The sequence below is a fragment of the Pollicipes pollicipes genome, unplaced genomic scaffold (assembly GCF_011947565.3).
Source record: "Pollicipes pollicipes isolate AB1234 unplaced genomic scaffold, Ppol_2.1 Scaffold_7231;HRSCAF=8579_pilon_pilon_pilon, whole genome shotgun sequence".
Lineage (NCBI taxonomy): Eukaryota > Metazoa > Arthropoda > Thecostraca > Pollicipedomorpha > Pollicipedidae > Pollicipes > Pollicipes pollicipes.
This window is the reverse complement of record NW_023597034.1, coordinates 6,488,817-6,496,997: the sequence shown is the minus strand read 5'-3', so window position 1 is coordinate 6,496,997 and position 8,181 is coordinate 6,488,817.

Here is an 8,181-nt window from a genome sequence, read left to right as displayed (position 1 = left end):
CACAATTTTCCCCGCGACCACTTTGTTGCGAAACAAATCAAAATTCAAAAAACAGACGTTTTTTCGTCTCAAGTGAGGGCCCATACCAAATTCAGCGTGAGTACAAAGCGGTCGCATGATCTGTTTCGCGTTTCGCAGTGGTTTGCTATTTTTTAACATAATTTCACGTTGGTTGTACCTAACTGAAAACCTATCGGTTTATGTCACATCACAGCCCTTGAAGGCAATTCTGCGTTCAAACAAGTGCATCCCAGCACCTGTGCAGAATTAGAAAACGGCCGTTTTTTGGGTAGTAAAACGTTCCAAGGTAATATCTCCCGAAGCAATGAAAAAATGCTGTTTTTACTTGCATACGGTGTAAAACTATGGTACCACTTGTTGACTGCATTCTTGATCACCGCGTGGTAATAAAAAAAAATTGGGCGAGATCATTTTTTCGAGAAAATTAAAATATTCCTCACGCGATTTTTTCATTAGAGAATGAAGGGTTGTGGTCCATTTAGTGTGTAAATGCACCGGCAAGTGTTTCTGTGCATGCGAACAGTTTCTGCAGCAATTGCAGAGTCTACATCGAGGGCCGTTTGAGACTGTTTTTTTTCAAATAACTTAACAACTATTCATGCGTTAATTTTTAAAGTTACACCATCGTGTTTGCCGTGCGATTACACGTCGTATGACCTATAATAAGCTGCTGGTGCGCATTCGGCAAGTTCGGTGGGGGGGGGGGGGAACTCAAGGATTAGGGGAAGTGGGCGGAAAGGTAAGAAGAAGGAGAGGAGAAAAGGAAAAAAGGTGGCGTGGGCGACAGGGCAACTCCCAAACACCAAACTGATATACGTTCCAGTCCACGAGGTCATCTGTATCACCTTGGTTTTGCTGTTTGAAATCGCGTGTTTGACTGGCAGGTGTCGGACCCTATCGCGCCCGGCGATTTCAACTGAGTTCCCTGGCACAGGCTACTAACTGAATTCGAGTTTGTAGGGGCGGGCTTTGTAGTTGCTGACGTCGGCAGGCATGTGATACTGCGCCGGCAACAGAGAAACTCTACCGCAGGGCGAGCCTTCGGCGGCACAATCCTATGCGAGACGATGCTGGCTGTCCCGTCCTTCGACAATTGCAATGAACGCCCTTCCCGTTGCAGGAGTTGCATATACGACCACACATCAACCCTGCACACGATTCATTTACAGGATAGGCATTTAGCCATAGCTCCCAACGCAGTTGTAACTGAAGTCGACCTGGCGTTATGGCATGACTTTGGTCTAGACTGACCTTGACCTAGACTGACCTTAGTGACCGGACAAAATCTTGATATTACGTTTAAACTGTTATGTAGAAGGCATGTCGCCATCATTATCGACATGATGGCAGCGCTTCGCAAATTGTGAAGTGCATTTGTGAGGAACATTATGCGTATAGACACAACATTGATCACTTTATTTCTCAAAGAAGAAAGAGGAACATGGAAAGATAAATGTGATATTTCGGCTACATGCGTTAAGCGAAAAGAATAACAAATTCAAATTTCTCTGCCGATTTTACTCGACGTTTCAGTTTTTTCCTAAAAAAACAGCTAGCGACAGTTTTTACAGACCACCAACACGCAGGGGATTAAACAAGGGGCAATTGCCAGTCATTTCTGCGGTACAGTGGACATCTAGCTGAGAATTAAAATGCGCGAAAAATGCATGTATATGCAAATGGATTCAAGTTAAAAGGCGTCACGCATAACACATCATTTACTTCTGCAAGCGATTTCAAGTTAACAGGCACGTCGCATCACGCATCACTTTTACACGCAAACTATTTCAATTAAACAGGCATCGTGTATCAAGTCTCAGACAACACTGATACATGAAGGCGATTTTAAGCCACCATGCAAGACACATCAAGATACTAGTCACATTCAAATAATCGTTCATGACGAGTCCTGTACACTGAAGTCTGGTCGCCAGTTTCTTATAAAAATAGATTCACTATTTTTCCTGTCTAGATGGTCCCGTACTTTTAAGATACCTTTGAGCTCTAAAGGGAAATGGTCCGTACTTCTTTGGATTTTAACCTTAGCGTGTAATGTCAAAAAGATGGTCGCCGAAGAGTTCTTTTTTTCGCGCAGTTTACACTTGAATTCGTGAACCATATGTCTTCACGTGCAAACCCCTTAAAACCCAGGCATGCATATATGACACCCATCGCACCCCGGGCACTTATGCTTCGAGGCAATATATTTAACTAGATAGCTATTTAGCTCCTTATCGAGTGTGCCCGAGGAGGTAACAGATGGGGGGGGGGGGGGGCGACATAAGCGCGTGGCCAGTTCCCGAGCAGGTTATGACATCGGGCCCCTGTCAAGAGCCCAGGGACCTCCATTCAAATAGAAAGTTCTCAAGGCCTAATACAGAGGGGCCCCGAAAGATAAAGTGTGTCCGAGCGTCTTAACAGATAGGGCTTCTAACAAGAGCGCAGGGGCCTCCATTCAAATAGGAACCACTCAATACCCAATGCAGATGGCCCCCGAACGATGAAATGCACCTCAACAGCTTATCAGAAGAGCCCCGAAAAGAGCGTTAGGCCCTCCATTCAAATAAGAGGTATCCAAACCCTGTGCAGAGGGCCCCCGAAGTATGGAGTGTACCCTAGCAAATTACCAGACGGCCCCGGACAGGAGTGCAGCGCCTTAAATTCAAAGGTGGTGAACAGATGGGGCCGCCGACAAGAGTGTAGGGCCATCCATTCAAATGTGAAATACCCACGGCACGTTGTAGAGGGCTCCGAATGATCGAGGGTGCCTGAGAATGTTAACAGATAGGGCCCCGTGAAGACCTCCACTCAAAAAGCAAGTATCCAAGACCCGACGTAGAGGTCACCCAACAATCGGATGCACCGGAGCAGCTTATCAGAAGGGGCCGCAACAAAAGCATAGAGCGTAGGTCCCTTCATTGAAGTAACAAGTGCCCAAAACCCAGTGCGGAGGGCCCCCAAAAGATGGAGTGTACTCGAGCAGGTTATCAGATGACCCCAATATGAGCGCAGAGCCCTAAATTCAAACGCCAAGACTCAATGTGCAGGGCTCCCGGACAATCCACTTTGGCCAAAGAAGTTAACAGAGGGGACCCCAGACAAGTGCGTAGGGCCTCCATTCAAATAGGGCTTCCCCAAGGCCCAATGTAGAGGGCCCCCGAAAGATCGAGTGTATCCGAGCAGGCCATCAGATGGCATTGACAAGAGCGTAGGTCACTACATTAAAATACCCAATGTGCCGGGCCCCTAAGCAATCCAGTGTGCCGGAGCAGGTTAACAGATGGGGCCCTGACAAGTGTGCAGGGCCCTCCATTCAAATGGAAAGCACCGTGGACCCAGTTTCGAGGGCCCCGACCGACAGAGTGTGCATAAGCAGGTTAACAGATGAGACCCCGACAGGAGCATAGGGCCCTAAGCAAGTAACATAAAATTAGAAGCGCCCTAGACCAATGCAGAGGGCCCATGAGCATATCGCAAGTGTGTCGGTAGGTGAACCGAAACCAACATAAAGGGCCCCGAGCCACCGAGAATACCCGAGCAAGTTAACATGGGGGTCCCCTGCTATAGCCCACAGAGCCTTTCTGGCGACTGGAAAGAATCCGTGGAAGGCCTCTGATTGACAACAGCGCCCCGGCACGCTAGCAGGAACAGCACAGCAACAGTGCAGGGCCCTCCGAGCAAACGCAAAGCAGTCAGGGCTAACGTGGAAGGCTCCTTAACGATCGAAATGACCTTGCAAGTGGGCATATAGGTCCCTGGAAACAGGATAGGACTCTGGACAGCGTGATGAGGCTTATAATTTCCAATAGACAACTTTTTCCATTATTGAAAATTTTTATCTTTTCTCGTAGGCCATTCACTTTTGTTTGCAACTCTTCTCGGTGGCCTGGAAATCCAAAAAAATTGTGTTTTGTGTTAAAAAAACTACCTGTTTGGACACCTGCGGGCCCCTTCGGAGCCTATGGGCCACTTCGGGGTACCACGATGGGCCATGGGCCCCATGACCACTCTCTCTGGATCCGCCCCTGACTCAATTAGTGATGAAGGTTGGTGCGGGGGGGGGGGGCGGGGAGGCCACAGCGGCCGCGTGCCAACAATTAGAGGACCAGGCGGAGATAACAATACGGCTGACTTGTACTGGTGCAGATATGTGGCATGCACTATCATATAAATACCGGTAGACTTGCGTTCCCTATTTCAGTTACACCTTGAGACACATACAGGTAAAACGAAGAACACCAAGCCACCCGAAATAAGGTGGTTGAAGTCCGGTTATTTTTGTTTCGAGGTAGGCTCTTCTACGCGACGTGGTTCACATCACATCCGGACAACTCGTAGATACCGGCTAGGCTTCGGCCCCGGCTAAATGCAAGGAGCGTATGTCCAGAGTCGACGATTTTGACAGGAAAGGCCGAATGCCCGCGCGAGTTCTTATCATGACCGGCACCTAACCGTATTATGAAACTGATAATAGCTGAGCTTTGCGCGGCATGAACATCTCATAGCTTTACTTAGATGCCTATGAACTGCTCCAGAAAATCCGACGCAAACGCGAAAAGTGGGCCCAAACGAAAGTCTGCCGCCGTCCCGGGAATCGAACCCGCCACCCGCCCGTTACGAGCCCGGCAACATCCCGCAGCGCTACGCATCCTCGCGGATCTGTAAGGCGAGATAACTATTCCAAAGCAAAACTATGGCAGCGATGGCCATTTTTCAACAAAATTTGATGTTGGTTCTACCTAACTGTAAACCTATCGGCACTGGACAGTTTATACCAAGCCATAGCACGATTGGACAATTCTGCGTAAAAACAGGCCTAAGGCAACACCTGTGCAGAATTTAAAACATCCGTTTTTTTTGGTATTAAAACGTTCCAAACTCATCTCTCTCGAAACAATGAAAATAGAAGGCTTCTCTTGAAAAATGTGCTCTAATGAAACTAGAAGGCTGCTTTCACTTGCAAACGATGTAAAACGATGTTACCACTTGTTGACTACATTTTTGATCCCCGGGTTATGACTTATAAATTTGCGCGTGACCAGTTTCGAAAAAAAATGAAATTTTCCAAACCCCATTTTTTTATTACAGGATGAAAGGACATGCTCAATTTAGTAACTGCAAAATCTACATCCAGCGCCGCTTCTGATGTTTCTTTCAAATAACTTTAAAACTATACATGCGTTGATTTTTTTCAAATACACCACTGTGTTCGCCTTGCAATAACGCGTCTAATGACCTGTAATAAAACATGTTTCACCACTGGAAACATACAGCATTCTTGGTGCGCGCAAAGTTCCATGGTTTTGTTTCTGACACTTGCTCCGTTCGAAAGCAGATTGCACGTGCAGACAAAACACAATGATGGAACAAACATGCAGTGCCGTTGTTGTCAATATGCAAGTAAACACAAATCTCGCCGCAGCCACCTTGTTGCGAGCAAATCCAACATTCAGAAACGGATGTTTTTTCGTACCAAATGAGGGCCGCAGGCAAATTCAGCGCGAGTACAAAGCTGATCCATATTCTGTGTCGGTTGAGGCGTTTTGCACGAGATGTCCATTTCTCAACAAAATTTCACGTTGGCTGTACCAAACTGAAAACCTATCGGCACTGGACAGTTTATGTCACACCATAGCACGGTAAGGCAGTTCTGCGTCAAAACAGATGTAGCACAACACTTGTGTAGAATTTCAAAACGGACGTTTTTTGGGTAGTGAAATGTTCGAAGCTCATATCTCTCGAACCAATGAAAATAGACGGCTGATTCTACTTGCAAACGATGTAAAACGATGTTACCACTTGTTGACTACACTTTTGATCGTCGGGTGATGAGCAAAAATTTTCGACGTGACCATTTTTTCAAGCAAATGAAAATACTTCAAAGACCATTTTTTCAGAACAGAATGAAAGGGCATGGTCCGTTTAGTTTGTAAATGCAGCGGCAAGTTTTTTTGTGCATGTTAACAGTTTCTACAGCAGTTGGAAAATCTATATCAAGCGCCGCTTGTAAATATTTTTAAGATAACTTGATAACTATACGTGCGATAATTTGTTATGTTACACCATCGTGTTTGCTGTGCAAGTACGCGTCGAATGACCTATAATACAACATGACTGCACGATTGGAAACATACAGCATTCTTGCTGCGCGCAAATTTCCATGGTTTTGTTTCTGGGACCCGCTACGTTTGGAAGCACATTGCACGTGCAGACGATCCACAATGATGGAACAAACTTTCAGTGCCGTCGTTGTCAACCTGCAAATAAACACAAATCTTGCCGTGGCCACTTTGCTGCAAATAATTTAAATTGCAGAAACGGATTGCCGTGTCAATGCAAAGGCCTGGAGGATGTTGGGATTTCCATTTAGTAGTAGATTTTCCTTGATGTCAAGCAGTGTTTTAGGAGGCCGGCGGCGGTCAGACATTTTGCACAGTAGCAGGTGGATGGCGGCGGTCGGACATTCTGTAGTAGCACGGGGGCGGTTCTCCCGAACGTTCAGATATCTCTCCCGAAAAAGTGAGAGCTGGCTAGGGAAATAATGGCTTGAAAGTGTGTGTTCAGTGAGATTTCCTAACAGTTTGAAAGCAGATTGTCCGTACAAATGATACACAATGATGGAACAAGCATTCAGTGCTGTTGTTGTCAACATACAAGTGAACGCAAACCTCGCGGCGGCCACTTTGTTGCGAAAAAAAATCAAAATTCAGAAACGGATATTTTTCGTCCCAAATCAGGGCCAAAGGCAAATTCAGCGCTAGTACGAAGCGGATGCATGTTCTGTGCCGATTGACGCGTTTTGCACGAAATGGCCATTTTTCAACATAATTCCACGCTGGTTGTACTTAGCTGAAAACCTACCGGCATTCGCCAGGTTTTGTCACACCGTAGCACGGCAAAGCAATTCTGCGTCAAAGCAGGTGTAATGCAACACATGTGCACAATTTGAAAACGGTCGTTTTTTGGGTGTAAAACGTTCCAACTCATATCTTTCGAACAAATCAAAATAGAAGGCTGCTTTTTACTTGCAAACGATGTAAAATGATGTAACCTGCTGTTGACTGCATTATTGATCACCGGGTGATGAGAAAAAGGCTTGGAGGTGACATTGTTTTCGAAAAAAAATGACAGTTTTTTTAATACGATTTTTTAGGCTACAACATGAAAGGGCATGGTCCCTTTAGTGTGTGAATAAAGCGGCAAGTGTTTCTGTGCATGCACAGGGTTTCTACAGCAATTACAAAATCTACATCGAGCGCAGCTTGTGAAAGTTTTTTCAAATAACTTAAAAGCATACATGTGTTAACTTTTTAAGTTACACTATCGTATTCGCCATGCGATTATGCGTCTAATGACCTATAATACAACAAGATTGCACCACTGGAAACATGCAGCATTCTTCACACGCGCAGTTTTCCATGTTTTTTTCTGAAACCCACTGCGTTGAAAGCAGATTGCTCTTGCAAACGACACGCAATGATGGAACAAACATTCAGTGCCGTTGTTGTCAACATGCAAGTGAACACAGATCTCGCCGCGGCCACTGTAGTGAAAAAAATTCAAAAAACAGAAACGGAGATTTTTTCGTCCCAAATGAGAGCCAAATACAAAATTTAGCGCGAGTACGAAGCGGATGTATGTTCTGTGCCGGTTACCGCGTTTTGCACAAAATGGCCATTTTTCAATAAACTTCCATGTTGGGTGTACATAACTGAAAACTTATCGGTACTGGACAATTTTTGTCACACCATAGGACGGCAAGGCAATTCTGCGTCAAAACAGGTGTAACGCAACACATGTGCAGAATTTAAAAACGGCCGTTTTTGGGTACTAAAACGTTCCATGCTTATCTCTCTCGAAACAATCAAAATAGAAGTTTGCTTTTACTTGCTAACGATGTAAAACGATGTTAGAAGTTGTTCCCTGCATTCTTGGCCACCGAGTGATGAAGAAAAAATATGGGAGTGACATTTTTTAAAAAATATGAAAATTATAAATAAAGAAAAAAATTGGGTGTGACGCGCTGAATTTCGCTTTGGCCGTCATTTGGGATGAAAATCATCCGTGTCTGAATTTTGACTTTTTTCTCAACAAAGTAGCCGTGGCAAGATTGATGTTCACTTGCATGTTGACAACAACGGCACTGAATGTTTGTTCGAT